The following is a 7068-nucleotide window of genomic DNA, read 5'->3' as shown; positions in this document are numbered from 1 at the left end:
GAAGGTGATAACTATTACATTTGTTAAACTGATTTCTATTACATTAGACTGCTGATTCATTGTGAATGAATGATATTGTTTTATGATGCATTATACTGCTGAGTTATAAGAAATACTGTTTTCAGAGAGTCATGGCCTTATTTGTCTGATTAGCAAAGAACAGAACATACTGCACAGAAGCCAAGGTCATAACTTAGGCTCACTGAGAGAGAGAAAGAATGTGGATGTTTAGGTTTTATGACTAAGTGGAGGGGGAGCTTAAGCTATAAGAATGTGTGGAATGCTCAGACACTTCGAGATCAGGCGGACACCCTCCCGCGCTCATCTCCCCTCCGGATGGTTTATGCTCATAAAGTGTTGAATTGTATGGAATAAAAGATTGTTGATTGAGCATTTATACACCGAGTATTGTCCTTCCTTCAGCCCAAAGATCAAAAAGAATTGGGAGAATTTAACAATGTAACATTTATATTTCTGGTTTGGACTTCCCTATATATGCACACACTGATGGAAGGTGGTTTGTGTCATTTGTACTGAATGGAACCAGCAGGTGCAAATAAATCTCAGTGGTGTAATATGAAATTGTACATTCTTTCCTTATTACTTGTCCCAAGGACAAACAAAACAGTTTGCTTCCAGTCCTTTTACTTGGTAGCATTCACTGTGTAATATTGCTGGGATGAAAGCCAACAGATTCCTAAGAAATGCCAGCAATTAACAATAATGACAAAGTTTGGCAATAGATGAAAAAAAAAATACATATATAAATAATAAGGATCATTATCTAAGAAAATGATAATGAGGAATGCGTGGGATGGATTTGTAAGTCCATGTGTTCGCTCATTTCTTTCATTACCATTTTTCACTGCTTGTGCTGATCCACCAACTCACATCCTAGCATGTGCCCACTTATTAACCAACTGTTTATTTAGTGATCAAAAGATGTCCAATTTTTTTTTAAATCACACACTGCCATTTTCCATTATTTACTTATTACACAAAAAGCACAGCCCGTGCCACGGAGAGAAGATAGAACTGTGGAAAATCTGAGGCAAACATAAGGGAATAAGGTTTCACTTACACCGGTGACATTACAAAAAAACCCCAAAAAAAACAAAACACGCATCCCTCTTAGGAATTAAACAGATGTAACCCCGCCTTGATTTTCCACAGTTCTTCACAGCCGCCGCGTCTCCCGTCTCCGTCAGTGCAGAAGGTAACTTAGCTCTCCGCGTAAAGCTCCTGGACACCAGAAGGGCACCGCACAGTTTCTGCTTCTGCTTCTCCGCTCTCTCAAGATCAGAACTGATCTAAAAATTAAAAAAAATAAAATAAAATAAACCTCGAGGGTTTAATTAAACGGCCGGAAAACAGCAAGTGATCTTAGGTGTTGTTTAATTCATTCGTTCACTGTTAGGCTATGTATTTTGGCTCCCAGTAGTTTATTTTTTTTTTAACCTACCAGCTTGAACTAATGCCTCGCACCAGAGACGACGCGAAGAGACGGTTCGTTTTTTTAAAGAGTAAGCAATGAGTAAAGCAAATAAAGGATACAGTGGGAGCTAACTGTGGATGATCTTGGATTTAACAGCCGCTTCCTGTGAAAGCAAAGATTCTGAAACTTATGGCGTGAAGGTAAGACAGTTCTGTTTTCTCTGTGTGATGTATTAAACTTGAGAAAAAATAAGATAATCCAGGGTAGTTTATAATCTATGACATATCGCTCAAAGATACATACATACATACATTAAATAACACTGCAGGTAGCGCAAGCGGCTGTGCACTGTTTTATTTGTATGACAGGTCTACTGTTTACCTTATCGATCCTGGCTGGGCGTTAATATAAGACAGTTTTAACCACCCCAAGAAAGGGTGGGTGGCTGGGGGGCTATAAGTGAGTTATACCCTAGTTTCAGACTTGAGAGTGGCGATGTGTCCGTGTCACGGTGCCCTTTCCAACCCGCGAAGCGCTGATTTCAGATCTGTTCGTGCTTTCCAATTTGTAATTAGTGCTGGGTTTTCAGAGGCAGCGGGTTCTCGGCACAAGCTTCGTGCTGCGCAGGTGACTGCTGTACAGGCTGCATACTCCGTCCTGTGTCAGCATCGCTAAGCAGCTTTCACAAGTTATCAACAACAGGAAATAAATAAAGTGGAAAATGTATCTAAACCTCTCTTGATAAGCCCGAGTGCCTCGAGAGCGCTTTTGATGGAGTTTATGTTACCCTTTTATGATCTATGTGAATATTTAAAAAAAAAAGATGTGTATATTATATGTATGTTCCGAGTTACTGCCATATTCTAACTAACACATAAACAGCATGACAAATAACTGAATAATGCTAATGATTGTGGTGATTTTGATTTAAGACTTATCTCTTTTGATTGAGTCAGTGCTAAAAGGGGAGAAAGAAATGAAAGAACAGTATGACTGCCTTCTGGAAAATATTAATAAGCCACCATAACAACAAAAACCTGCTTTGACATTTGGTCAGCAGCTGCTCTGTACCCAGCAGGTATGGATATCTGAATAGGTCAGGTGGTTATAACACCTGGTTGGCAAATTGGTGGTTTCATCAAAAGGGATGCTGTCAGGCTTTATTTGTCAAGGCAAATTGCTCATATCAACTCCACTTGACTAGAATTAACTATTTAAATCTTCTTTAATATAGAAACCAAACCAGTAATCCTTAGTGAACCCATCTTAGGTCAAATGGATAGAGGCTGAGCCTGGTTATTGAATTCCCTTGACACATTTTGAATTCTATACATTCCTGTGTCTGATCTGCTGGATGCTTTTGTGTGGAAAACAGTCTGACCAGAGCTGCCTGATGCAGGCTTGTCCAGCCTAGCTGTTTGGCCACAAGCAGATTTTCTGAATGCAATCTCCTGGATGCTATATACAGAAATATAAGCACAAATTAATCCCCACACGGATTATTTGAATTAATACTCGGGGGAAAAAAACACTAACAAGGGCTCAGATTCCATAAGATTCCTTAAGATGCATTGTGAGAGATTTGATTTCATGGCAACATTTACGTTGAGGTGATGCACAGACTTTGAATGGATTAAGCACATAAAGATCTAAAGGGAAATCACTCGATGCTGCCGTTCGATCAATAAAATGTTGAGATTCAACACATTGCTCTCAAATGACATGCAGTCAACAGAAATGACGCTGTGTCGCAGCTTGTGCTTGTTAAATCCAATTACAAACCCAAACAAAAGTTGTTCGGGTGCAGGGAGCTGCTGCTGTGAAACCACAGAGTCTTTTATTAATCAGACAGATTTGAAAGTCATTCAGAGGAGAAATCTTACGTCGGACTGGCGTGGTGCAGTTGTTTTGTTTTGCAAAGTAGAAACTGTAAGGAATTTTAATGTAATTTTTTCGTCTGTATGTATTTATACTGTATTTATATATTTATATTTTTATAATGCTGTGTACCTTTTGTAATTCTGTTTGCAGTCTTGTATGGTTTAAGCCTTGTCATGCTCTGGAGGAACATTTAATTTCATGGTGTATAGTATTACCTGTACATTATATGGCTGAATGAATGAGGCTTGCCACTTCAGAAATACACTTTAAAAAGTGACTTTTTTTTTTTTTACTAATCAAGTCTTACATGACTTTATGCATCTTGCAAAGTGCAACTTCATAAATGTGTAGGTGCAGAAATGAAACCACATATATTCCAAGCTCTATAAACACTTTTTAATCATTGTGTATAGAAGACGCAGCTCAGACCCAGAATGTCATGGAGCACTTGATGATACTCAGTCGGGCCCCAAAAAACAGCACATCTGACCTTTGCATGTGGCGCCATCTGACATCTAAGCAACCGAAGACGAAATATAAATAGTTTAGATTTTCAGCAGAACATAGAGCTTACTAACTGGATGCCTGAAATGGCCTCCGAATAGTGTAAACATGGACTCCTTCAAGAAAAAGCGGAGGTGTATTCCCTTTAATATCCCAAAAGGATGCCCACAAGCTCTAACTCAGCTACAGGGTTCTTCTTGTACGTCTCACAGATTTTATATCAGGGTCACAAACATCCCTGTAAGTAAATCACTTAATTGTATTGGATCTCTGAGACTTTATCCAACTCGCTTACAGTCTCTCTCTCTCCCGAAACCCCTTTCCCAGCATGTCAAATACATCAACACTCAAGGGACGCACACAATTACTGACAGGATGGACGAGCCAATTAGGTCCAAACCCAATAGGAGATCTATTATGATCGTGGTTCTACTGTTATATGCTGTGATAGTCAGGTTAGCTGGTTGGTCTATATATGCGTTAATGGTGTGTCCATATTACATATTGATCTAAACAGTTTAAACACTATTTACAATCACTAGGCTTTGTTTGTTGTGAATAACTGGATATTGATTTTTTTATTACTCATTTAACACTTTGCAATCGCACATATTTTATTTTTAAATGTAGTTACATGGAGAGGGGTACACACACAGTACTATATTTTTGGCAATTATAGTGCAGTTCATAACATTTTCAAATCACTAACACCTCCACAAATTCAATTTTATATTTAGAAGAGACACACAAACATACACAAAAAAGCTGCAAAACGTACTCTCTTGCATTTAGAAACAGACAAAAATAACTTATACAGACTTACTGCTCTGCTGGATAGAAATCCACCATTGCACATTTTTAATTAAAAAAAAAGAGCCTGTTGGTCTTTATGTTTTTAAGCTTGAGCAACAGGCAGTCAAAACTTAGTATACCTGGAAAACACACTGAACCTTTGAACATCTCGCTATCTCACTAATCCACAGATATACACACACATGCAAAGTTTTTCCAGAGGTATGATCCTGCTTTACCTGCAGTTAGAGAACAGTGTCAGAGAAAATTAGGCAACACCCTCATTTCTGCATGATTGTACAAACCATACACCTTTTCTTAGTTACACATTGCTAGTACCAGGTTCTACCCACCTTTGGAACTCAAAACTGTGGCATAGATTCAACAAGGTGCTGGAAACAATTCTCAGAGATTTAGGTCCATAATGACATGATATCATCACACAGTTAGTGCACATCTGTGTGATGTTAATTTTTTAATTCGACCACATCGCAAAAGTGCTCGACTTGACTGAAATCTTTAGATTGTAGAAGAGAGCCTGACCAATATATTGGCAAGTTGATTTTATCTACCAATATGAGCTATTTGCTGATCGATTAATATCTGCTTTTATAACAGATTATGAATGAAAAAGTAAAAGTAAAGAAGAGATGGGAGAAAGACTCTTCAATCATGTTATGAGTGTTGATGTTGCATAGTTTTTCCTTGTTGGCAGCACATTTGTTTGTAAAGTGTAAACAAGTAAATAAAAAAATAAGTCAATAAATGATAACCTATCTACTTGTGTTGTGTGTTTGTGTGAAGTGTCCAAATATCAGTGTCAGTCTTACAAATCCTATATCAGTTGGGCTCTACTGTGGAGGCAGTTTAAGTAGACCACATAAATCTTCATGTTGAGGAAACCAGTTCCAAATCATTTGAACTTTGGGACATGGGGTGGTCATAAAGCAACCTGATATCACACCAAAATGTGTAATAGACACGCCGGTCCACTGTGTCTATTTCACGCTTTGCCTCTCCAAAATGTGGAATGGACACACATGCAGAAGTTGCATTACCAGCAGGGGGAGATAATATATTAAAGACAAGAAGTAATTTCAGGGTTCTTAATCATCAGAAATGAATAAGATGGGTGGCTAATATCTATATACATGCAAATGGGGAATAATGTCTGTCTAGCACTTTCCTGGTTATTTTCATGTTGGCTTGAAATAAAATATCTCCCTCTGCTGTTGCGGCAATTTACTGCAACTTCTGCATGCACATCGTTTTCATGCTTTGGAATGGCGAAGCGTGAAAAGGGTCCGATGGATCAACGCGTTCATGGTATTTATGCCATGAATGCATATAGGTTCTGACCCAACAATATGCATGTAGCAGTAGAAATGAAGACATATCAGAAAAGGCAATGTTTTTATGATCTTCTATTGTCCAATTTTGGTGATCCTGTGTAAACTATTCTTAGCTAGCAGGAGTGGCAATCCAGTGGTCTTCTGCTGCTATACCCAATGTTCTCATACCCCTGGTATCAATAACGCATTTTCACTGACCATTTTAAGTAAATTCTAGAGATGGTTGTGAGGGAAAAACCCGGTACATCACCACTTTCTGAAATACTCAAAACCAGCCTGTCTGGCATCAATAACCATTTGTTCAAAGTCATGTTTCTTCCCTATTATCCTCTGTTTAAATTTCTGAAGGTTCTTTTGACCATGTCTACACAGTTAAATGCATTGAGATGCAGCCGTGTAAATAGCTTAGTAGAAATTTGCATTAATTAGCAGGTGAACAGATATACCTAATAAAGTGACCAGGGAATATGCGCACAACATATGTGCATGGATAGTAGACATCGTTGGCTAATTGGCTGTAGCTCCTACAGGGAGTGCAGAATTATTAGGCAAGTTGTATTTTTGAGGAATAATTTTATTATTGAACAACAACCATGTTCTCAATGAACCCAAAAAACGCTGAATGTTTTTGGAAGTAGTTTTTAGTTTGTTTTTAGTTTTAGCTATTTTAGGGGGATATCTGTGTGTGTAGGTGACTATTACTGTGCATAATTATTAGGCAACTTAACAAAAAACAAATATATACCCATTTCAATTATTTATTTTTACCAGTGAAACCAATATAACATCTCCACATTCACAAATATACATTTCTGACATTCAAAAACAAAACAAAAACAAATCAGCGACCAATATAGCCACCTTTCTTTGCAAGGACACTCAAAAGCCTGCCATCCATGGATTCTGTCAGTGTTTTGATCTGTTCACCATCAACATTGCGTGCAGCAGCAACCACAGCCTCCCAGACACTGTTCAGAGAGGTGTACTGTTTTCCCTCCTTGTAAATCTCACATTTGATGATGGACCACAGGTTCTCAATGGGGTTCAGATCAGGTGAACAAGGAGGCCATGTCATTAGTTTTTCTTCTTTTATACCCTTTCTTG

General features: G+C 38.2%; 1 protein-coding gene across 1 annotated transcript in view; it reads left to right on the top strand.

Moving 5' to 3' along the window:
* The first annotated feature begins 1221 nt into the window (after positions 1–1221).
* Positions 1222–7068, top strand: part of drd2a (dopamine receptor D2a) — a 49241-nt gene continuing 43394 nt past the window's right edge. Inside the window, exon 1 of the mRNA XM_026192813.2 lies at positions 1222–1635. The gene's annotated coding sequence lies outside the window, so the exon portion shown is untranslated. The remainder of the gene's footprint in view (positions 1636–7068) is intronic.

This window comes from Astatotilapia calliptera, chromosome 14 (assembly GCF_964374335.1).
Source record: "Astatotilapia calliptera chromosome 14, fAstCal68.1, whole genome shotgun sequence".
Lineage (NCBI taxonomy): Eukaryota > Metazoa > Chordata > Actinopteri > Cichliformes > Cichlidae > Astatotilapia > Astatotilapia calliptera.
The sequence above is the reverse complement of the archived record's forward strand: the minus strand, read 5'-3'. Positions and strand labels throughout refer to the sequence as shown.